The sequence below is a fragment of the Macaca thibetana genome, chromosome 7 (genome assembly GCF_024542745.1).
Source record: "Macaca thibetana thibetana isolate TM-01 chromosome 7, ASM2454274v1, whole genome shotgun sequence".
NCBI classification, from domain to species: domain Eukaryota; kingdom Metazoa; phylum Chordata; class Mammalia; order Primates; family Cercopithecidae; genus Macaca; species Macaca thibetana.
The window spans coordinates 129,326,710-129,352,030 of NC_065584.1; the positions used below are offsets into that span (position 1 = coordinate 129,326,710).

The 25,321-nt window shown below is 37.7% G+C and overlaps 1 long non-coding RNA gene, 2 other non-coding genes and 1 pseudogene across 4 annotated transcripts in view; 1 reads left to right on the plus strand and 3 right to left on the minus strand.

Moving 5' to 3' along the window:
• The window catches only part of LOC126957941 (uncharacterized), a 48,399-nt gene that overhangs the window by 20,624 nt on the left and 2,454 nt on the right, over positions 1 to 25,321 (minus strand). For both annotated transcript variants that reach the window (XR_007727020.1, XR_007727019.1), the window contains exons 3-4: positions 23,819 to 23,926; positions 16,189 to 16,274 (exon numbers count right to left, since the gene is read on the minus strand). This is a non-coding gene — a long non-coding RNA (uncharacterized LOC126957941). The remainder of the gene's footprint in view (positions 1 to 16,188; positions 16,275 to 23,818; positions 23,927 to 25,321) is intronic.
• Positions 8,751 to 8,854, minus strand: LOC126960182 (U6 spliceosomal RNA). Its single transcript, XR_007727770.1, has one exon. It is a non-coding gene; the product is annotated as a U6 spliceosomal RNA (small nuclear RNA).
• On the plus strand, positions 11,055 to 12,321 carry LOC126957938 (5-azacytidine-induced protein 2-like; annotated as a pseudogene).
• On the minus strand, positions 19,160 to 19,263 carry LOC126960171 (U6 spliceosomal RNA). Its single transcript, XR_007727761.1, has one exon. It is a non-coding gene; the product is annotated as a U6 spliceosomal RNA (small nuclear RNA).

Sequence of the window (25,321 nt, forward strand, 5' to 3'; positions counted from 1 at the left end):
ATTTCTCAGATGTGGAAACAGGTTACATAGCTCACTAAGATGACAAAAACTAGTAATTAGTGGGGTTGTAGGACGATTTTTCATATTATAAAATCGTGATTTTTCACAGTTATACGACTGTTCAGATTTCCTTTTTTGTGGCAGTTTTAGTAAGATATATTTCCTAGAAATTTAAATAGCTCGTGTAAATGTTCAAATTTATTGGCATTAATTTGGTCATAATTTCCTCTAATTTTTTAAATGTCTCTAGAATCTTAGATGTATTCCTCTTTTTATTTTTGATAATATCTGTGCCTTCTTTCCTTTTTTTGGCCAGTCCTGTCAGAAATTTATAAATTTCTTTTAGTCTTCAAAACTCAACTTCTTGATTTGTTGATCATTTCTATTGTAAGTTTGTTTCCTATTTTATTAATTTCTCCTTCTCTACTATAATTCCATATTATTTCCTTCCTTCTATTTTCTTTGGGGTTTTTTGGTGATTTTTTTTTCGATTTCCTTTCTTTCTTTCTTTTTCTTTTTCTTTCTTTCTTTCTTTCTTTCTTTCTTTCTCTCTCTCTCTCTCTCTTTCTCTTTCTTTCTTCCTTTCTTTCCCTCCCTCCCTCCCTCCCTCCTTTCCTTCCTTCCTTCCTTCCTTCCTTTCTTTCTGTCTTTCTTTTTTCTCTCTTTCTCTCTTTCTTTTTTGATGGTCTCGCTTTGTTGCCCAGGCTAGAGTACAGTGGCACAAACATGGCTCCCTGCAGCCTCAACATCCCAGCTCAAGGCAATCCTCCCACTTCAACTTCCTGGGTAGCTGGGACCACGGGTGCACGCCACCACACATAGATACTTTAAAAAACTTTTGTAGAAATGGGGTCTCCCTATGTTGCTCAGGCCTGTCTAGAACTCCTGCACTCAAGCAATACTCCCGCCTCGGCTTCCCAAAATGCCAAGATTACAGGCGTGAACCACCATGTCCAGCCCCTATTTTCCATTCTTTTACGTTCAACATTTTAAGATCCTTAAATTTTAAATGTCTTTTATAAACAGCATATAATTATTTTAAAACCCTAACTGCCAGTTGTGGTGTTTCAATTGAAGCATTTTGTCCACTTAAGATAATTATTGATATACTAGAGTAAATAATAAACATTTCTACCATATATCTCCCCTAAAGAGAGAAAAAATTTCCTTGGGAAGAAATGAGGGATATTATATTGATGCCATCTACTGAAAAAATTAAAAAACTAAAAAACTACTCCAAGTAACATTGTTTCCGTTAAGCAAACCTTTTTTTTTTTTTTTTTTTTTTTTGAGATGGAGTCTCGCTTTGTCACCCAGGCTGGAGTCCAGTGGCGCTATCTTGGCTCACTGCAAGCTCCACCTTCCGGGTTCACAGCATTCTCCTGCCTCAGCCTGCACAGCAGCTGGGACTACAGGTGCCTGTCACCACGCCCAGCTAATTTTTTGTATTTTTTAGTAGAGACGGGGTTTCACCATGGTCTCAATCTCCTGACCTCATGGTCCGCCCCCATCAGCCTCCCAAAGTGCTGGGATTACAGGCATGAGCCACCGCACCCGGCCTAAGCAAACTTTTAAAAAGTTTTTGTTCCAGGTTTCAACTATGTTATTGTATTGGATAAACACATTCTGCCTTCAGCTATTCATAGATTTCTATCTCTTCCAACCTGTTAGGGTAAAAATGGAGCTGTCATGAACTTTTTGTGTCTTAGGAGGTAAAAAGCTCCCTAACTCTATCTAGTTTCCCCACACTAGATAGCCCTAATTTGAGTTTTGTGGGGTTTTTTTGTTTTTTGTTTGTTTGCGTGTTTTTGTTTTTCGTTGTTGTTGTTGTTCTTGTTGTTTTTTAAGACAGAGTTTCGCTCTGTCGCCCAGGCTGGAGTGCAATGGTGCAATCTCGGCTCACTGCAACCTCTACCTCCTGGGTTCAAGCAATTCACCTGCCTCAGCCTCCTGAGTAGCTGGGACTACAGGCACGTGCCACCATGCCCAGCTCATTTTTGTATTTTTACCAGAGACAGGGTTTCACCATGTTGGCCAGGCTGCTCTCAAACTGCTGACCTCAAGTAATCCACCCACCTTGGCCTCCCAAAGTTCTGGGATTACAGGTGTGAGCTGCTGTGCCCAGCTTTGAGTTTTTTATTGAACTTAATTTTTTAAGTAAAGACTGGGTTCTTGCTACGTTGCCCAGGCTGATCTTGAACTCCTAGCCTCCAGAGATCTTCCTACCTTGGCCTCTAAAGTGCTGAGACCACCATGCCTGGCCCCAATTTGAGTTTTCAAAGTACTAGTTTGATGATCATTTATCACTTACTTTGTGACAGGAACCAGAATATGCTAATAATAATGAAGCTGTATAGCTTTTTTATTGAGCGCTTACTAAGTACCAGTTATGGTCCTAAGCACTTTACATGTATTACGTCACTTAATCCAACACAATTTCCCTAAAATTTTGGCATTAAGATCCCCATTTACCAGGAAACTGAGGCACAGACAGGTTAAGTAACTGGTCCAAGATCACAAACTAGATAAGAGTTATAGTTGGAATTTAAATCAAGACAGTCTGACTCTGTTCTCTTAACCACTCCCTTATACTGCTACTGAGATGCAATGCCCTCTCCTATACAAAGGGTATGAGTTCAAGTATCATTTATGAGTATGTTTGCTGTGGTATAATGTAGAATGCAAAGTAAACAGAAAAAAAAATCTAGGGAAGGTCTATAGATTTTAATAAAATTGTTAATAGCTTTAGGTGGGTTCTCCTATCCCGTAGTAACAGGATGATAGATGCATCGCTGGGCCACTAGGCCTTTCATTTAAGTACTTCAGGGAATCACTCATGCAAATAGAATTTTCTGCTAAATCGTTGTTTCTGGGAATTATTTGTGCCTAGTAAAATTTTATAGACTCACAGACCTGGAAGATCCCTTAGAGATCAATTATTCCAGACCACTCATTTATAGTATTAACAATTATCTTTGGAGGTGCTTTTGTTTGTGTGTTTGTTGAGACAGTGTCTTACTCTGTCACCCAGGTGTACGGTGGTGCAATCACAGCTCACTGCAGCCTTGACCTCCTGGGCTCAGGTGATTCCCCCACTTCAGCCTCCTGGGTAGCTGAAACCACAGGCACGTTCAGCTAATTGTTTGTATTTTTTGTAGAGATAAGGTTTTGTCATGTTGCCCAGGCTGGTCTCAAACTCCTGGACTCAAACTATTCTGCCACAGCTTCCCAAAGTGCTAGGATTACAGGCATGAGCCACCACACGTGGCCTGGAGGTGGTATTTTAAGGACCTTTTTCTTTTTTTTTTTTTATTTCTATGATGTTTAATTTTTTTATAAGAACATATCACACATACAAAAATAAACTTAAAGATGGTTATTTCTGCTAAGACAATTCAATGAGGGAAATAATAGTCACTTCAACAAATGGTGCTGGAACAACTGAATATCCACATGCCAAAGAATGAATCAGGACTCCTACCTCAAACTATACTAACTCAAATCATAGACCTAAATATAAAAATTAAAACTATAAAACTCTTAGAAGAGAATGTAGGAGTAAATCTTCATGATCTTAGGTTGGGCAATGGTTTCTTAGGTACAAACCAAAGGCACAATCAACAAAAGAAAGTATAGATAAATTGGACTTTCTCAAAATTAAAAACTGTGTGTTGTAAACAATGTCATCAAGAAAACAAAACAAAAATATATATATATATATAAACCAATTCATGAACAGGAAAAAATATTTGCAAATCATATATATGATAAAGGATTTGTATCCAGAATATATAAAGAACTCTTATAATTCATTAACAAAAAGACAATTAACCCAGATTAAAAATGGCAAAGCAGGTGAATAGAAAGATATTCTATTCTTTCTATTAAGTATTCTTCAGAAGATATTGAAATATATTCAATGTCTTCTTTTATTGGCTTCTTTTTTTATCTCCAAAGAAGATACAAAAAATAGCCAGGCTGGGCACTGTGGCTCACGCCTGTAATCCCAACACTTTGGGCAGCTGAGGTGGGTGGATCACTTGAGTCCAGGAGTTCAAGACCAGCCTGGGTGACATAGCAAAACTCTGTCTCTACACACAAAAAAATTAACCAAGCATGGTGGCCTGTGCCTGTAGGCCCAGCTACTCAGGAGGCTGAGCCAGGAGAATTGGTTGAGCCTAGGAGGTGGAGGTTACCATGAGCCAAGATCATGTCACTACATTCCAGCCTGGGTGATAGAGTGAAAACACATCCATAAAAAAGAGAGAGAGAGAGAGCCAATAAGCACATGAAAAGATATTCAATATTATTAGCCATTAGAGAAATGCAAATCACAAGAGACCACTTAACACCCATTAGGATGGCTATATTTAAAAAGATAGATAAATGTTGTCGAGGATATGAAGAAATTAGAACCCTATTCATTGCTAGCGGGTATGAAAATGGTGTAGCTACTTTGAAAAACAGGTGGCACTTCCTCAAAATGTTAAACATAGTTATTACATGACCCAGCAATTACACTCTTAGATATATATGCAATAGAAAAAAAAACATATATCCACATAAAAATGAAATATTCATAGCAGCATTATTCATAGTAGATAAACAGTGGAAAGACCTAAATGTCCATCAGTTGATGAATAGATAAATAAAATGTAGTATATCCATAGTATATCCACACAATGGAATATTATTATGCTTAGCAATAAAAAGTAATCAAGTACTGATACATGCTTTAACATAAATGAACCTGGAATACATTATGCTAAGTGAAAGAAGCTAGTCACAAAAGAGCATATATCGTATGATTCCATTCATATAAAATGTCCAGAATAGGCAAATAAATATAGATAGAAAGTAGATTCATGGTTGCTTAGGCTGGAGTGTGTGTTGGGGGCATGGGGAGTGACTGCTAATGGGCAAGTGGTATCTTCCACACAATTGTAATCTATAGATCAAGGTCAACAGCCTGCCTTAAACATCATTTATAATTGGTTTGGCAATAATAGACAAAGATACAGTGACTTAAACAAAACAGAAGTTTGTTTGTCTGGCACATAAATCTAGAGGTAGGCAGCTCAAGGCTGGGATGGCAGGTTTCTCCACAATATCCTCAGGATCTCAGGCTGTTCTCAGTCCACTGCTTTGCCAACCCTAGGGTATGGTTCTTGCTCTTATGGACTGAAATGGTAACTATCACATCCTCTAAGTAACAGGCTCTAGGAACACAGAAAGAGTGGGAGTGGAAGGAAAGGGAGACAAAGAGTATGTGCCAATGCCTTTAAGAAAAGTTCCCAGATGCCATTTCTGCTGTATATCCATTGGCTAAACCACTGTGACATAGCCATACTTAATTTCAAGTGAGACTGAGAATACATTCTTTATTCTTGGTAGCATGTGCTTAGATAGAAATTAGGGGTTCTAGGGCCAAGTGTAGTAGCTAATGCTCATAATCCCAGCAATTTAGGAGGCTGAGGCGGGAGGATCGCTTGAGCCCAGGAGTTTGAGATCAGCCTAGGCAACATAGTGAGATCCTGTGTCTATAAAAAAAATTAAAAATTAGCCAGGTATAGTGGTATATGCCCATAGTCCTTGCTACTTGAGAGGCTGAGGTGGGAGGACTGCTTGAATCCAGGAGTTCAAGGTGATTGCACCACTGCACTCCAGCCTGGGGAAACAGGAAAGGAAACGAAAGGAATGGAAAGGAAGGGAAGGGAGGGGAGGGGAGGGGAGGGGAGGGGAGGGGATGGGAGGGGAGGCGAAGGGAAGGGAAGGCAAAGGGAAGGGAAGGGAAGGGAAGGGAAGGAAAGGGAAGGAAAGGGAAGGGAAGGGAAGGAAAGGAGAGGAGAAAAAAAAGAAAAGGAGAGGAAGGGAGGGAGGAAGAAGGAAGGAAGGAAGGAAGGAAGGAAGGAAGGAAGGAAGGAAGGAAGGAAGGAAGGAAGGAAAGAAGGAAGGAAGGAAGGAAGGAAGGAGAAAGAAAGAAAAGAAAGAAAGAAAGGAAGGAAGGAAGGAGAGAAAGAAGGAAAGAAGAAAGAAAGAGAAAAAGGAAGAAAGGAAGGAAGGAAATAAATAAATTAGAGGTTCTATATCATCACAGAAAAAAGAGAAACAGACATTCAGAAATTAACTGGCAGACTTGGTCAATGACTCATAACATATCTAATTACAGAAAACACTACCAAAAGCTAGGAAAAAAAAAATCTAGTCACAAAGGATGAAATAAGTAAGATGAACTACACACTAAATTAAACAGTATAGGAAATGACTGTGCTTAATAGTTGAAAGCATCAGAGGAGACATGCTTGCAAAAGGATGGAGAAATAATCAAAAGTTCTACAGTAAGGAGAACTTTTTTTTTCTTTTTTTTCTTTTTTCTTTTTTTGAAACGGCGTCTCCCTCTGTTTCCAGGCTGGAGTTCAGTGGCGCAATCTTGGCTCACTGCAACCTCTGCCTCCCAGGTTCAAGGGATTCTCCTGCCTCAGCCTCCCGAGTAGCTGGGATTACAGGCACGTGCCGCCACACCTGGCTAATTTTTGTATTTTTAGTAGAGACGAAGTTTCACCATGTTGGGCAGGATGGTCTCGATCTCCTGACCTCGTGATCCGCCCACCTTGGCCTCCCAAATGCTGGGATTACAGGCATGAGCCACCACGCCTGGCCAGAGAATACTTTTTATAAGGATATTCAGAGGCAATATCCATCAGCTACATTAAAGCAATTTTTTAAAAAAAGATTACATGAGCAATAACTAAGATCATATTGCTTTTCACTTCCCATTAAGACAATAAACTTAAAATAGTTCACCTTTGCTTATTTTATTTTTTTATATGCTTCTAATTCCTGGCAGACTTATATTATCACCGATTTTATCGTGTCTGACAATATTTCAAGGATATAGGTTACATTTTGCTTTACTATACACATCTAAAGATACAATAACTTTTTTTGGGAAACAAACCAAAAAAAAGTTTCATTGTAATTTTTAATTTACACATCCATAATACATCAGAAAAATACTGGATACTCTTTCAAGAAATTCCAACATACGCAACTTGGTATAAATTTACTTAATCCTCTTAGTCATTAATTGAAGATTTCTTCCAAGAAATTGCTATTAATGCAGAAATACAAAAAGGAAACTTATTCAATTGAGCAAATAAAAAGATTAAAAATGTTTACTTTAGTTCTACGAATAAAATTCACAACAGAGTATTACCACAGGTGGAAATTATACTTTTAAAATTCTGACTAATTTTTTAACAGTTTTTAAAAATTTGTTTTTGTGTTACACTGTTATGTCTTTTTGAGCAATCAGAATGTTTCTTTATCCAGCAATAATACATAAAGCAACACTATTACATGTCCAAATGTAGGTATATGTCCTTATCTACGGCTGATTTTAATATTTATCATTGCTCTTTTAAATATACTAATAAATGTTTGGTAAGTCCAAATGAACAGGGTTAGTAATATGGCAAGACGTCTAGGATCTAGGAAACTGTGGACTAGTTGCAAGAGGTAGTTTTAACATTGCTAAATAAAGAGAAAATGATAAACACACAAATTATTTTTTAAATAAGCTATCAAAAACCCATACTTTAAAAATTGCTCTTTTAAAAACAATTTTTTAAAAAAATCTTTATTTTTAAAATTGTTATCAATGACTCCACTGAATACTACTCAGATCAAAGTATCTAAATATCCATCTCACTCAACACAATTCAAATCCCAATGGCCACTTTTCAGTTGGTTCCCTTGGTTCTACCCTCTCAATGTCAGCTGTGGTTAGTTGTCTTCTCTTTATGTACGGCACTAGGACAGAAAACCCAAATATGCAGTCCACGGACACCTGGGTAATCCATGTATAGGCTTCTGGGCATCTGTGAGCCTTTATATGTAAAGTTCGTGTGTTGTGTTTTTGTTTGTTTTTTTTTTTGTGCGTGTGTGGTTTTAAGGAGTGTAGAGTTTAATAGGCAAGGAGGAAGAGAAAAGACAGAAGGAAGAAGCTCTGTTTGGTTTTTTAAATATTTATATATTTGATATTGAATGGAATGGCAGTGTGTGTGTTATGTTTGTATGTGTGTATGCTAAGGAAAGGGGCCTGTGTTTCATCAGATTCTCAAAAGAAACTATAATTGGGGCTGTTCATATAATTTATCTTCCAAACTAGGACACTTGAGAATTAAAAACTAATGCCAGACCAACAGCATAAACCACATGTAAATAGGGACATGCGGTCACCCTACCTTGATATCATTGTTTTAGCACAGCAAATATAAAAGCATATTCCTGGGTCAATTCTGCAGGTAATTTATTCAATATGTAAAGGATGTCTCCTCCATTACCATGCTTAATAGAGAAGGCTCTACTCTCTACTCTCTAGGTATTTGAAATACAACCGCTTTATTCAACACAATATTCCCTTGTTTCTTCCCTACCTGAGTTTACTCTAAATTTTATTTTAAACTACCTATTACCATGTTGTTAACTGGGTAATTCTGTAGAGGGAAGTACATCTGTTTTTCTACAACTGGAGTTCTTATAAAATGTTTTTCTGGGTTGTAAAATAAAACATACAGAAAGTCACATGTATATAATATATATATGTCTATATGTACTACATTTATATTAAAGTATATTTATAGTAAATATTTACATTTACTATAGTATATTACACCACATATGTATATATTTGGATTTGTTTTACAAGTGAGAACTCATTCCAGGCAATATATATAGTGATTTCTAAAAAATATATAAAATGCTTCACAAATATGCATGTCATCCTTGCTCAGGGGCCATGCTAACCTCTGAATAGTTCCAGTTTTGGTATATGTGCTGTCAAAGTGAGCACATATATAGTAATTTCATTGCTCTTTGATCAGACTTCAGTCTTAATGGGGGAAAATGTTAGTTATGAACTTCTTTTGTGCTTCTAAGTAATACAAAAACCCAGATATTCTGGTATTCTTGGCCACTTTACAAAACAAGTATTTGAGTCTATAGAGTCCTGGGTCTTTTTCTCAATACCCCTGAAAGTACACTAATGCAATACTATATATTCAGACAAAATACACGTATACATATGTAATATTAAATCTGCCAAAAGAAAAGCATAGTAGATTCTATTTTAAATGATCACAACATATTTGTTAGTGTTCAAATAATTGGGCCTCTATTAACTAGTACTTCCACAGTTTACTATAACAAATAAAAACTGATGTCTGGGCCCGGCGCAGTGGCTCACGCCTATAAATCCAGCACTTTGGGAGGCTGAGGCAGGTGGATCACCTGAGGTCGGGAGTTCAAGACCAGTCTGGTCAACATGGTAAAACCCCATCTCTACTAGAAATACAAATTAGCTGGGTGTGGTGACATGGGCCTGTAATCCCAGCTACTCAGAAGGTTGAGGCAGGAGAATCGCTTGAACCCAGGAGGCAGAGGTTGCAGTGAGCCAAGATCGTGCCACTGCACTCCAGCTTGGGCAACAGAGTGAGACTCCATCTCCAAAAAAAAAAAAAAAAAAAAAAAAAAATTGAGGTTCTAATCATACAATTGTAAAATCTAAAAAAAATTATATTCTAATTTTCTAATTTTTAAAAGCTAAAAGTTGGCCAGGAACAGTGATTCACACCTGTAATTCCAGCATTTTGGGAGACAGAGGCAGGTGGATCACTTAAGGTCGGTAGTTTGAGACCACCCTGGCCAACATGGTGAAACCCTGTCCCTACTAAAAATACAAAAATTAGCCAGGTGTGGTGGCGGGCAGCTGTAATCTCAGCTACTTGGGAGATTGAGGCAAGAGAATGACTTGAACCTGGGAGGTGGAGGTTCCAGTCACTGAACTCCAGCCTAGGTGACAGAGCGAGACTCTGTCTCAAAAAAAAAGCTAAAAAGATCTCAATTAAAAGATCCTATTTTCGTTCATGTCTTTTTGAACAGTCACTATTCAAAAATGACAATGTTTACTATACTTAGACCACATATAACTAATAATATAATTGTATAAAAAGAAAAACCTCAATAATTAAAAATTGGAGTCATACTTAAATTTATTATTTTCCTAAAAATCTAGAAGTACATTGAGTAATAGCAAAGGCTTTATTTTCCATTTTTAAGGCCGGGCACGGTGGCTCACGCCTGTAATCCCAGCACTTTAGAAGGCCGAGGGAGGTGGATCACCTGAGGTCAGGAGTTCGCGACCAGCCTGGACAACATGGTGAAACCCTGTTCCTACTAAAAACACAAAAAAAATTGCTGGGCATGATGGTGCACGGCTGTAATCCCAGCTACTCAGGAGGCTGAAGCAGGAGAGTCACTTGAACCTGGGAGGTGGAGGTTACAGTGAGCCGAGATCGCAGCATTGCATTCCAGCCTGGGCAACAAGAGCGAAACTCCGTCTCAAAAAAAAAAAGAAAGAAAAAGAAAAAGAAAAAGCTTCTATTTCATTTAAACTCCCCAAAAGAAACTCTACTCATTAGGATGAGATCCTACAAATAAAGCAAAATTGTGTTCCCAGAAAACTCAGGGACCACCCAGTACTTAATTCTGGCCAAACAATAAGAGATAAAGGGAAAAAGAGTTGGGGGCGGGGGGGATGAAAAGCAAGAGATATTGTGAAAGAAGGAATATTTTTATTATTTTATTTTATTATTATTATTATTATTAGGAACAGAGTCTAGCTCTGTTGCCCAGGCTGCAGTCCAGTGGCACAATCTCGACTTACTGCAAGGTCAGGTCTCCCGGGTTCACGCCATTCTCCTGCCTCAGCCTCCCGAGTAGCTGGGACTACAGGTGCCCGCCACCGCGCCCGGCTAATTTTTTGTATTTCTAGTAGAGACAGGGTTTCATTGTGTTAGCCAGGATGGTCTCGATATCCTGACCTTGTGATCCGCCTGCCTCAGCCTCCCACAGTGCTGGGATTACAGGCGTGAGCCACCGCGCCCGGCCCGAATACTTTCATTATTAGCAAATGATATGACTATGCACCCTGAAGAGCCAAGAGAATCGATTAAAATATCCTTAGAATCTTAAGGAATTCCAAATGGGTAGATATAAGACCAATACCCTCAATTCAGTAACTCAGAGTGGCTGCTTTCGCTGGTAAAGTGGAGGTATCTTCAAGGAAATCGGAACCCGTGATGATCCCTGGCAACTCGATCTGTTTGGGGCTGTTTCTAAACATTAGGGAATGGAAACTCGGTGGCGGCCCTAAGTAGCCTGGTTTCAGGCTGTCATGGATGCACTCATAGAAGGTGATACCTGTATGCTACCTTGTGAAAAAACCCCAGCAACTCCAGTTTCAACATATTGAGGAGATGCTTCTGTTGCTTCCCATTTTGCCCATATGAAGACATCAAAAAAGGACTTAAGGATTCAGAGAAAGAGAAGACTTATGTTAAAAAAAAGAATTAGATTTTTGAAAGAAAAGCTTACAGGAGCTCAATTAGATGAAGAAATAAGTTTTGTGGAATAGCAACAAGTAAATAGGGCCTATTATGTATATTGAAACATTTGCATTGATAGAGATAATTTAGAGAACAAATCGGATAAAATGAGTAAACACAAGTCTGAATCTTTAAAAGTATTGAATGAACAGATGCAATCTAAAGAAGCAGAACTCTAGCTAAGGACAGAGGTGGAAACTCAGCTGGTGATGAGGAATTTCAATCTACCTTCATCAAACTGGGAGGTGGAAAAGTTAAGCAGTGACCTGAAGATCCATGGTTTGGAACAAGAGTTGATGAGGAAAGAATGTAATGATCTCAAAATAGAACCACTCAAAAACCAAACAAATCTCTGTATCAGGAAGACAATCTGAAGAGCAGAGATCTCTGAAGAGTAAGAACTTCAACTGATAATACGTAGAATGCATACTGGCAACTGAGGAGATAAATGTCTAGTTTATATCTGGTGACTCAAGTGCTAGCTGAACTATTAAGAAAACTGAAAACCCCAACTTCAATCAAGACAGCCTGCACCTCAGTAGGATGCATTGAAGACCCTTGCAAAGATGGCACAAAACTGCACATGATGAATTTTACTGCAACATACACAAGACATCCCCTTCTCTCACCAAATGGCAAAGCTCTTTGTTATACTACATCTTCCTCTTTACCAGGAGATATAAAGGTTTTATCAGAGAAAGCAGCCCTCCAATCACGGACAGATAATGAGAGAGCCATTTCTAATGAGGGCACACACTCTTATGGCAGAAATTCTCTGGAAGATCACTTTGAGTATTCCCAATCCCTCCTGACACAAGTGAGACAGCATTTAGGGAAATTAAAAGTAAAATTTTGCCTTTAACCAGTGTGCCACCACTGCATTACTTGGATCAACATAATCAAAATTTCCTTTATAAGACTTAAGTCTGAAGAGATTCATCATTTCATCACAAGGACACTATCTCTCAGTGGTTCTCTCAAGAAATTACTTAACAAACTAAATGTAGATTTTGATTAAAATTTTGGAGAGTTCTTTAGTACATGCATTTGAACATACTGTATAATATTATATAGTTTATTTTCAGTATGAAAGAATACCCTCCAGCTCCATATTCTAAGAAACAGATATATACTACTATTTTTTTTTTTTTTTTTTTTTTTTTTTTATGCATGGCCTCACTCTTTACCTTGGTTGAAGCACAGCGGAATGACCGTAGATTGCTCACTGCAAACCTCAACTCCTAGGCTTAAGCAATCCTCCTGCCCCAGCCTCCTAAGTAGCTAGGACTACAGGAGTACACCACTACACCCAGTTAATTTTGTTTTATGTTTCGTAGAGACTGGGTTGCTCTCTGTTGCTCAGACTGGTCTTGAACTCCTGGCCTCAAGCTATCCTCATGCCTCAGCCTTCTAAAGTGCTGGGATTACAGATGTAAGCCACCATGCCTGACCTGCTGCTATGCTAATTAATAAATACCCTGGGCCCAGAAGTTCAAGACCAGCCTCAGCAACATAGTGAGATGCCATCTTGACAAAAAAAAAATTTAATTAGTCCGGGCGAGTTGGCACACACCTGTAATCCCAGCACTTTGGGAGGCCTAAGAGGGTGGATTGCTTGAGGTCAGGAGTTTGAGACCAGCCTGGTCAACATGGCAGAAACACGTTTCTATTAAAAATACCAAAAAAAATTGGCCAGGCGTGGTGGTACACACCTGTAGTCCCAGCTACTCAGGAGGTTGAGGCACGAAAATCGCTTGAACCCAGGAGGTGGAGGTTGAGAGGTTACAGTGAGTCAAGATTGTACCACTGTACTCCAGTCTGGGTGACAGAAATGCTGTCTCAAAAAAAAAAAAAATTTTTTTTTTTTTTTAATTAGCCAGGCATGGTGGCACACATCTGCGGTCCTAGCTACTCAGGAGGCTGAGGTGGGAGGATTGCTTGAGCCCAGGCGTTCCAGGTTGCAGTGAGCTATGATCATGCCATCTCACTGCAGCTTGGGTGACACAGCAAGATCTTGACACACACACACACACACACACACACACACACACAAAATTAAGTAAATAAATACACATAAGGTGTTTAAGAAAAAAAACTCTTTATACCATAATTTCCACATCTGAGAATTTACGTGAAGAAAACTATCAAAAAAATAGAGCAAGACTTATTTTTAAAAAGATGTTCATGGAGGTATCATAAAAGTAACAAATTGTAGGCCAGGTGTGGTGGCTCATGCCTGTAACCGTAGTGGCATTTTAGGAGGCTGAGGAGGGAGGATCTCTCGCTTCAGCCTGGGAGGTTGAGGCTGCAGTGAACTAAAATCATGCCAGTGCGCTCCAGCCCCAGGGGTCAGAGTGAGCTTTTGTCTCAAAAAAAAAAAAAAAAAAAAAAAAGTTAAACAAACAAAATGAAATGTCATATGCTGCCATTATACATCATAATATCAAATAACATTTTTCAGCCAGGCACGGGTGCTTTATGCCTGTAATCCCAGCACTTTGGGAGGCTGAAGCAGGTGGATCACTTGAGGCCAGGAATTTGAGACCAGCCTGGGCAACATGGCAAAACCGTATCTTTACTAAAAATACAAACAATTAGCTGGTGTGGTGGGGTGGCATGTGCCTGTAGTCCCCACTGCTCGGGAGGCCAAGACACGAGAATTGCTTGAACCCGGTAGGCAGAGGTTGCAGTGAGCCGAGATCACACCACTGCACTCCAGCCTGGGCAACAGAGTAAGACTTTTTCTCAATCAAAAACAAAAAACAAAAAATGAAGGTTATTACTGGGAGAAGATTTGGGAGAAATTAGGATTTTATACTAAATCTGTACTGCCTGATTTTTTGTACATCAAGTTTGTATGATGTAAAAAAAAAATCAGTGTCCCCAATAGTATGCTAACAAATGCTCCAGCAGGTAAATTGAGGGTATATTTTATCTATGTTCACACTGCACCCTCTGCTGTTTCCACAAAGAAAAGGCTCAAAGTAGACACCTACCCAGGGTTTATTCATATCCTTTGTCCATTTTTGTTGTTTTTGGATTGGTCGTATTTTTCCCAGATTTGTAATACCTCTTTGTATATTAAGGAAATTAGCCCTTATGGAAGAAAAACTTGAAAAAATTATGTAAATTACAACATTACTTTTTATTTTGAAGAATGATAACTACTATTTGATCATTTTTATTATAGCAGCTAAATACCAGACTGCAGGGTACCCCAGTCCCATCCTCCCCTCCCCCGATTCTACTCCTGGCTTTCTTCCCATGTCCTGACCAAAAATCACAGAGTGCTTTGACTGCTCTGTGAGACAGCCCAGTGCAGGGTTTTCCCAGCGGGCTTGAACTCAAACCAGGACCTTAAACATTTCCAGGGACTGATAAAGGTATTTAGGTTGCTGCTCAAAACACTGAAAGAAACTGGCCTCAGCCCTGAGCCAGATTCCTTAGACCCTCATATAAACTCCATATCCAGACCCTCTCACTGTGGATATACCTAGGTAGAACACCCCTTTTATCTTGTCCATTGCAAGGATTGGCGCAGTAATCTGCAAGTTCCCTCAGTAAATGCTTTAGACTGATTACTTCATTTAGTGGTTCTTTCTTCAGAATCCCAACTGACCACAACTTGGGACAGTCTGGGGCACACCCTTGTGGGGACTCCCCTGCCTCCACTTTTAAGTTGACTCTGGCCACAGGTTTGGAGGATAAAACATACACTTCTGAAAAATCAATGTTCCCTATGAATATTTGAAAAACAACTGAATTGGAAACCATGGAACGAGAAGTAGATCATGTATAAGCCTGCAATGAGAAGGCCTCTCATAAATTGGTCCTAATATAAGGGCAAGGCCATGTTTGTTTGTCTTTTTAAATTAATTTCTTGTTTTTCTCTGAGACAGAGTATTGTTCTGTCACCCAGGCTAGAGTGCAGTAGCGTGATCACGGCTTACTCCTGGGCTCAAGTGATCCTCCCACCTCAGCCTCCAAATAGCTGGGACTACAGGTATGTGCCACTATGCCCAGCTAGTATTTTAAATTTTTTATAGAGATGGGGTATCCCCATGCTGCCCATACTGGTCTCAAATTCCTGGGCTCAAGCGGTCATCCGGCTTCAGCCTCCTTAAGTGCTGACATTACAAGCATGCGCCACAATACCCAGTCTAAATTTAATTTCTTAAACCAAAGTAATATATTACAAGCAATTTGGACAGAAGAGGGGAAATCACTCGCCACTTTTCATCCTAATAAAATTACTGCTAATATGTAGTGTATTTCCTTCCAAGTAAAAAATATATTTTAAGATTCTTTTGTAGTTCATAAGCATGATGATTGGGTTTTCACACAGAGAAGCATATAATTTTTAAATAATTTATTAACTGTTATCATAACATACATAAAGTCCTTGTTTCCTTTCTGAAGAGACAATATAGTGTGCTATACTATGAGATAGTATAGTATGCTACATAGTAAATACGTAGTATAGTATTTAATGACTGACATTTAAATGAATGGGCTCTGACTCACTTCAAATCCTGCTTCTCCCCTACTTAATAAAAGTTTGTATGACTTTGGGGAGATTGCTTATCTTTCTAATCATAGATCTCTTTTTTTGTGTAATGGAAATGATTATAATGCTATCAATATCATAGGAAAACTGAAAATTAAATGAGATAAGCACACAATCAGTGCTCACAGATGTCTACACTGAATTGAGTATCAGTGAAGTTTATGAATTCAGTACCTTTCGGATAATTCTTTTATGTGCTCTGTTGCAAGTTCGCTGTTTTCCCCAAGGGTCTTTATTTCATTTGGTGTTACTTCATCATGCTGTGGATAGAAAAATAAATCACATTTAAAAAAATCATCATACCAATGATCCAATCAGTAATGGTTCTAAAAAGGAAAAATAAACTGGCAATATATATATCAAAAGCCATAAAATATTTACACATTTAAGTCTATTCAATCTAGCTTGGTGGAGAAAATTTACAAAATTTCGTCCACACACACATATAATTATACTATATATTTTTAGAGACCCATAAAGAAGATGAGCATTTTAAATATACCTGCTGTGATTATGTCAGATAAGCAAAACTTTGACTGATTTTATTCTCAAGTATTGAAATTTCCTCTAATGTGGTTATATTACTTTTTAGTCACAAAAATAAGGAAACAAACTTGCTACTAATTTAAACTTTCTTAAAATCCTTGATTTGAGGATTCCTGGGCTTCTTGTGAGCTACATATAAAAAATATAAAGTAGGCTGAGCAAATTATATTTCTCCTTCAAAAGGACAGTGAAGTATTTAGCTATAAAGATATAAAATAACTAAATGTATGTTAAGCTTTTCCCAAATATTTTGTGAAAGCAACTTAGATACTGGTACCTATCACATAATCTATTTATTTTATATACCATTAAGAAGTTTCTTTTCTTTTTCTTTCTTTCTTTTTTTTTTTTTTTTTTCTGAGACAGAGTCTTGCTCTGTTGCCCAGGCTGGAGTGCAGTGGCACGATCTCGGCTCACTGCAACCTCCGCCTCCCAAGTTCAAGCAATTCCTCTGTCTCAGTCTCCCGAATAGTTGAGATTACAGGTGCCAGCCACCACATCCGGCTAATTTTTTGTATTTTTAGTAGAGATGGGGTTTTGCCATGTTGCCCAGGCTGGTTCGAACTACCAAGCTCAGGCAATCAGCCCGCCTCAGCCTCCCAAAGTGCTGGGATTACAGGTGTAAGCCACTGTGCCCAGCCACCATTAAGAAGTTTCTATATTTAAATAAAAACTTAAATCCACTCCAAACAATAATAATGCTCCCCAGATCTACCCTTGTTATTGCCATTCGATGAATACCTTCCACTTATATATGCTATGGTTACATGATTATAATGGGCTAATACTCATATCAAGCAATATTCTGAAAGAACTGACAAACTTTTTTATCATGTAGTAATATAACTTCTAGAGTCAACATCCATACAAGCATGTTCTAGTACTTTTTTAGTAGAAAAAAACATTGGATTGGGTTAGAGCTGAGAAAATTGGGCTCCACTTTGCTAATATCTGCCAACGTGTACTAAAACAGGTCATTATATATTCTTTACCTTAGTTTTCTCATGTATAAAGCTAAATGATGAAATTAGTGATCTGTGAACTCTAAAGTTCTGGTAGAGTCAATAATTACCATCAAATAATAACCATTGCATTACTGCTCACGTTCCTGGAAACACTGTGAAAAGTCAAGGATTAGATATTTCAGTCCTTAGTACAACATACTGTTACCTCCTAGACAAAAAAACTGAAAGAACTATTATTTTCAGATGATGATGCCTTGGGAAGAAAAAACAAATTAATAACAGAAATATAAAATATATGTTGATAGCCTGATTTTGGACATACTGTAAAGTTTTTCTATATGATGTGGCTGTGGGTTTAAAGTTTAGAACAAATAAAAAATAAAAGTGAAAGATTTTCTCCCTAACTCTTTATTGTGAAAAATTTCAAACGTACCAAAAAGTTAAAGAATAGTACAATAGACCAGGTGCGGTGGCTCACACCTGTAATCCCAGCACTTTGGGAGGCCAAGGTGGGCAGATCACGAGGCCAGGAGATTGAGACCATCCTGGCCAACATGGTGAAACCCAGTCTCCACTAAAAATTCAAAAATTAGCTGGGTGTGGTGGCAGATGCCTGTAATCCCAGCTACTTGGGAGGCTGAGGCATGAGAATCACTTGCACCCAGGAGGTGGAGGTTTCAGTGAGCTGAGATCCCACCACTGCACTCCCGCCTGGTGACAGAACGAGACTCCGTCTCAAAAAAAAAAAAAAAAAAAAAAAAAAAATAGTAAAATAAATACCATATACCTTTCACCTGGATTCACAAAGTGTTAACATTTCCGACACCTTGAGTGCCTCTTCTCTCTTTTTATTTTTGTGGAACCACTTGAAAACATTTGCAGATATGACATTTCCACTCTCTAATACCTGGCATGTGTTTTCTAAAAATATACATTGTTTTATCTTTACAACGCCACTATCACGCTTAAGAAAATAAAATGTAACACAGTATCACCTATTATACAGTTCATTGTTACATTTTCCCAATTGCTCTCCAAATGTCTTTTATTCCTCTTTTTTATGTCTCTTCATCTACTACGGTCCTATTGCTTTTTTTGTATTTGATGACATTAACTGATGTTAGAGTCCCGGTCAGTTAATTGTCTTGTGGTATGGTCCATATTCTGGATTTGTCTGAATGTTAACTCATAATTAAATTCAGGTGAAGTGTTTTGAACAAGAATACTACACAGATAATACTGTGTATTTATTATATCATATCAGACTGAACATACTGAAAGGTTTCTCCAATATTGGTGATGCTAAGTTTGCTAAGTTGGTTAAAGTGGTGCCGGCCAGATCTCTCCATTGTAAAGGTACACTGTTTAACTTTGGAACTAATAACCAATCTGTGGGGTGACAACTTGAGATCATGGGTTTAGAATCCATTAATGACCTTATCTAAATCAATTATTATATTGAGGGTTTTAAAAATGGTGATTTTCAATTTTATCTTTCTTTCTATATTTACTAGCTGCTATTTTATAAAGGAAAATTTTCCTTATCCCACCCTTTTCTTCCTTATTTTCTTCCTTCTTTCCTTTCTTCCTTCTGTCCTTCCTTTTTCCTTATGTCTGCTTTTGGAGTATCATATATGTATATGGAATGCTTCATGAATTTGCATGTCATCCTTGCGCAGGGGCCATGCTAATCTCTGTATTGTTCCAATTGTAGTATGTGTGCCGCTGAAGCAAGCACATGGATTCTTTTTACCTAACATATTCATTATTGTCATTAGTTTTAATGCTCAATTGTTTGCAATTTGGCTATTACTTAAAGATTATGAAGTAAGTCAAAAGCATAAGTGAATCTGAGGCAGGATGGCAAAAGCTACAAAACAATTATTTTTCCAGTATTGTACACTTTTTTTTCTTTTTTTGGTTAATCAGGCAGCCCCCGAACCAGAATAGGTTCAGACAGACTCTTGTACACATTTATTGAGGGGTGTTATTCAAAACATTGAACAAACAGCACATCACAGGCATTAACCAATCACAGTCTACATTGGCAGTAAAGAACTGGTAAATGGCCGGGTGTGGTGGCTCACGCCTGTAATCCCAGCACTTTGGGAGGCCGAGGCAGGCAGATCACGAGGTCAGGAGATTGAGATCATCCTGGCTAACACGGTGAAACCTTGTCTATTCTAAAAATACAAAAAATTAGCCCGGTATGGTGGCAGGTGCCTGTAGTCCCAGCTACTCGGGAGGCTGAGGCAGGACAATGGCGTGAAACCAGGAAGCGGAGCTTGCAGTGAGCCGAGATCGTGCCACTGCACTCCAGCCTGGGTGTCACAGCGAGACTGTGTCTCAAAAAAGAAAAAATAAATTATTGCATTTGATTTCCCAATATTTTGTTAAGAAATTTAGCATCTACATTCATAGGGATATTGTTTACTTCTGGAGTTATGCTGGTCACTTAAAATAGGTTGGAATTGTCTACTCCTTTGTTGGAATTTTAATAGTAGCTTCCCTTTCATTCTAGATATTAGTAACTTGCTGAAGTGTTACCAGTTTTAGGGCTCATTATAAAAAAAAAAACCCTTTTGTTTTAATTGTTTCTCTCAATTGCTCTCTAGCTTTCGTTTTCATCAATTTCTTCTGTCACCTATGTTTTTTCTGCCTACTTATTGTCATCTAAATTTGCTCTTTTTGCTTTGCTTAGCTTCCTAAGGTTTAAATGTATCATTGACATAGAGTTTTTGCTTTATTTCCTAACATATACATAAATTGATTCATCTACACTGTTTTCCATACCTCTCAGAAATATTGATACTCTGTGTTTTAATTTTCATCCATTTCAAAATATTTTGTTTTTAGTTGTGATGTGTTCCTTGGGCAATCTGCTGTTTCAAAGTGAGTTGTTCAGCTTCCAGATGTTGGGGAATATCTCGATGTTTTACCTCTGTTAATTTCTAAATTAGGATAATTTTGGTGAGGGAACATATTCTGTAAAATTTTAAATTTTAAAGCTTATTGAGACATGTTTCATGACCCAGTATATGCAAATTCTTGGTAAATATATTGCATTTGGACTTGAAAGGATATTTATTCTCAACTTTTAGGATTTTCATAAATATTACTTTGATTAAAGTAGTTAATGGCACTCATCAGATCATTTATTTTGAAGTGTTTTTTTTTTTTTTTTGTCACCTCTTCTATTAATTGCTGCAAGATTAGTGTTAAAATCTCCAACTATGATTTTGGAGTTTCTTTTCTCCCGTTAGTTGTTAAATATTTTATATCCTACTTCTGTTTTTAGGCACATGTATGGCAATAATTTTTACATATTACTGATATATTGACACTTTTAACATTATTAACTGTCCTTCTTTGTCCCTTTTGTCTTGATGTTCGATATTTACATTGAAATTTTTGCTTATAATGTGCATGGTATTTTATTTCCCACTTGTTCAATTTCATCAATCTGTGTCATCATATCTAAATTTTGTACCTAATAGACAAGAATTCAGTCGTTTCTTGCTTTTATATTCTGTCTGGTCTTCTATGCTTTTTCGTTGGGGTGATATACCTATTTACATTTAATGCACTATTGATATGGTTCTATTGAGGTCTGCATTTCACTCTTGTTTTTCTATTCCCTATCCAATTGCTTCTCCTTTCATCTTTATTATTTTTTTCTTGGGCTTTTTGTTTGTTTTGTATTACTTTATTATTGTATTACTTTTCTGTGTTTTCCATCTGTGAAATTAAATCATATATTGAATTCTTTCATTTCTAATAAATGTGCTTGACATAGTTTGGCTGTGTCCCCATTGAAATCTCAACTTGAATTGTATCTCCCAGAATTCCCACGTGTTGTTGGAGCCACCTAAGGGGAGGTAATTGAATCATAGGGGCCGATCTTTCCCGTTCTCCTCTTGTGATAGTGAGTAAGTCTCAGGAGATCCGACAGGTTTATCAGGGATTTCCGCTTTTGCTTCCTCCTCATTTCATCTTGCCCTCACCATGTAAGAAGTGCCTTTCACCTCCTGCCATGATTTTGAGGCCTCCCCAGCCACATGGAAATATAAATCCAACTAAACCTCTTTTTCTTCCCAGTTTTGGGTGTGTCTTTATCAGCAATGTGAAAATGGTCCAATAGAGTGCTCAGTGGTAAGAATTTTCCTCTGATTTCTACATTAAATGAGCCCATGGATGCTGATCTGTAATATTTTATCACTGTTTTTAGAATTTTTCCATTTCCCCTTTGACTCCATAGTTAACTTTTACTTTTATTCCATAGTTAACAATTTTTTAAAATTTCCATGGGAAAGAGTCTTTGTGTTTGTGACTTTGCTAATAATTTCTAGTGTCATTGAATTGTAACTAGAAAGTGTTGTTAATAATATTTGTACTTACGGAACTTGCAGATATGTCTTTATGATCTATTATATGATAATTTCTTGTGACTCTTCTATGTGTTCTTGACAAAGTATATTCTCTAGGCGGGGCGTGGTGGCTCACGCCTGTAATTCCAGTACTTTGGGAGACCAAGGTGGGCTGATTACGAGGTCAGGAATTCGTGACCAGCCTGGCCAACATGGTGAAACCCCCTTCTCTACTAAAAATACAAAAATTAGCTGGGCGCAGTGGCACCCCCCTGTAGTCCCAGCTACTTGGGAGGCTGAGGCAGGAGAATTGCTTGAACCAGGGAGTTGGAGGTTGCGGTGAGCTGAGATTGTTCCTCTGCATTCCAGCCCGGGCAACAGAGTGAGGCTGTGTCTCCAAAAAAAGTATATTCTCTAAGGGTGTAATGTTTATATTTATTCTTACGATTTTCCTTATTGATTTTATGATGTTTAGGTTTTCTATAGCCTTGGTTATTTTGTCCACTTGATTTGTGTTGTATTGAGATTAGTGTTTTAAAGTTCCCAATGATGAGAGCCTTCTTAACTACTCATTAGTGCCTCTGTGGTTTCTGTTTACGCAGAATGTGATTTGTTTTACGCAGACATTCATAAGTAGTGTATCTTCATCGTGAATTGGGTTTTAGCATTAAAAGCTTGCTTTCGCCGGGCGCGGTGGCTCACGCCTGTAATCCCAGCACTTTGGGAGGCCCAGGCGGGCGGATCACAAGGTCAGGTGATGGAGACCATCCTGGCTAACGCCGTGAAATCCCGTCTCTATTAAAAATACAAAAAATTAGCGGGCTGTGGTGGCGGGCGACTATAGTCCCAGCTACTCGAGAGGCTGAGACAGAAGAATGGCGTGAACCCAGGAGGCGGAACTTTCAGTGAGAGCCGAGATACCGCCACTGCACTCCAGCCTGGGCGACAGAGCCAGACTCCTCCTCAAAAAAAAAAAAAAGCTAGCTTTCTTTGTCTTGCTTAATGTTTTGTGTACTGAATACTATTTACACAAGGATCGCGATGGCTATACCTTGCTTTTTTTAATGTTTTCATTTGCTTAATATGCTTTGTGCTTTTTTTGGGGGGGGGGGACAGAGTCTTGCACTTGTCACCCAGGCTGGAGTGCAATGGCACGATCTCGGGTGACTGAAACCTCCGCCTGCTTCAAGCGATTCTCCTGCCTCAGCCTCCTGACTAACTGGAATTACAAGCACCCACCACCACGCCTGGCTACTTTCTATATTTTTAAGTGGAAACAGGGTTTCACCACGTTGACTAGGCTGGTCTTGAACTCCTGACTTCAGGTGATTTGCCCGCCTCACCCTCCCAAAGTGCTAGGATTACAGGTGTGAGCCACTGCACCTGGCCATGCATAAATTTTTAACCTTTCTTAATCACTTTGTTTTTGGTGTGTCTCTTATATTCTGCAAATATTTGGGCTGTGTTTTGTGATTCAAAGTGGTCTTTTTTTGGTAGTTAAGCCATTCATATTGATAAATATGACTTTTGATAGATTTGGCCTCAATTGTGTCACAATATTTTATAACTATGTTTATTATAATTGCTGTTTCCTTTTCTACAAGTCCTGTATTAATTGCTTCTATATTTAAAAAAAATTTAACTTATTCTACTTTCTTCTTTCCCTCTCTCTTCTCCTCCCATTTTTAGTTTCATTATTTTTAACTTACACAATATATAAGATTTCCATATCAGTGAGGATTTCCCAGTAATATTTGTTTGGATGAAGCTCATCCTGTAGTTTCTTCAAGAAAAGCTTGTAGGTAAATGATTTTATATGTTCTTATATCTTTAATACTTTCTTGTGTAGTCCTGGTACTCAGAGGTTAGTTGGCTGGATATAAAATCCTCTGTATATTAGAGTGTATTTTGAATTTTGTTACTCACCTTATGATTGTTTTCCTTTGTATGTTGTTTTTGAAAGGTCTGATAGGCTGGGCATGGTGGCTCACGCTTGTAATTCCATCACTTTGGGAGGCCGAGGAGGGCAGAACACTTGAGGTCAGGAGTAAGTAAAAATTATTTAAATCAGTCTAAGAGTGTTCATAAATTATTTAAATCAGTCTAAGAAATTTTCAAGTTCATGTAACTTAAGTAATCATTAATAAACAAATAAAACAATCAGATCCAATATACTTTGACTAATTCAAATCTCCCCAAATTAAATAACTATGAATCAGAATAAAATTCTAAGCCAACTCTTCAAATAGAATAAAATTTATTCAAATAAGCATTTGTGGATATGAAAAGCCAATTGAGTCAGGTATCTAAAAAATAAGAACAAAAATGGGCAAAAATATAAGGAAATGAAAATATAGTTAATTGAAGCCAGCAGATAAATGAAAGAAAGACAAAGTTATCTCCTAAAGAAAAAGGGAACCACAAGGACACAAAAGAGAATAGACTCAAATGAAAATATAATGACTAGCATTGAAGAAAGGTAGAAAAACAACCTGGAGAATGAAAATGACATAAGGAAAAAAGAGGTCACAGAAAAGTGGTAGAAATCAAAGTTTAGCAAAGGCACTATTCACAAAGTTGCCAGGAAAAAAGTAGTGAAACAATGGAATAAACTAATAAGAGATAATATTTAAAAGTATGTTGCAAGAAATTTTTGCTGAAATAAACTTGAGGCAACTGAGTATTTGGGAAAATTCTCCTGAAACAGTAAACTTTAAGTCATAAGCTAGTAAAATCATTAGCCTTTATAGATTTTGAAGGAAACAATATTGACAAGAATGCACATTGAAACTTGTTACGGCTAAAAACAAATATATCAATGTAACTATGCATGTATTAGGATAAAAAAGGTGAAGAATAGTTTACAAGTGTGAAGGGCACATGAAGTAAAATGTGACATTTAAAGATAAACTCTTCCTGGTCTTCAAGAGAAAAGATCACACAAAACACCTTTTTTTTTTTTTTTTTTTTTTGAGATAGAGTCTTGCTCTCTCGCCCAGGCTGTAGTAGTGCAGTGGCATGATCTCGGCTCACTGAAACCTCCACCTCCTGGATTCAAGTGATTCTCCTGCCTCAGTCTCCCAAGTAGCTGGGACCAAAGGCATGTGTCACCACACTCAAATAGTTTTTATATTTTTAGTAGAGACAGCATTTCACCATGTTGCCAGACTGGTCTCAAACTCCAGAAATCAATAACAACTAGATAACTAGAAAATCATATGTACTTGGAGATTTAAAAACATTTTGCATAATCCACTAGTCATAACACTCATATGGGAAATCTGAAAATACTTTGAATTGACCAATAATAAAAAGACATCTCAAAAACATGTGGCACAGATTTCAAAGGAAATTTACAGCTTTATATGCACATATTAGAAAAATAAAGGATGAAAAACAATCATCCAGTTCAAGAAATTAGAAAAAGAA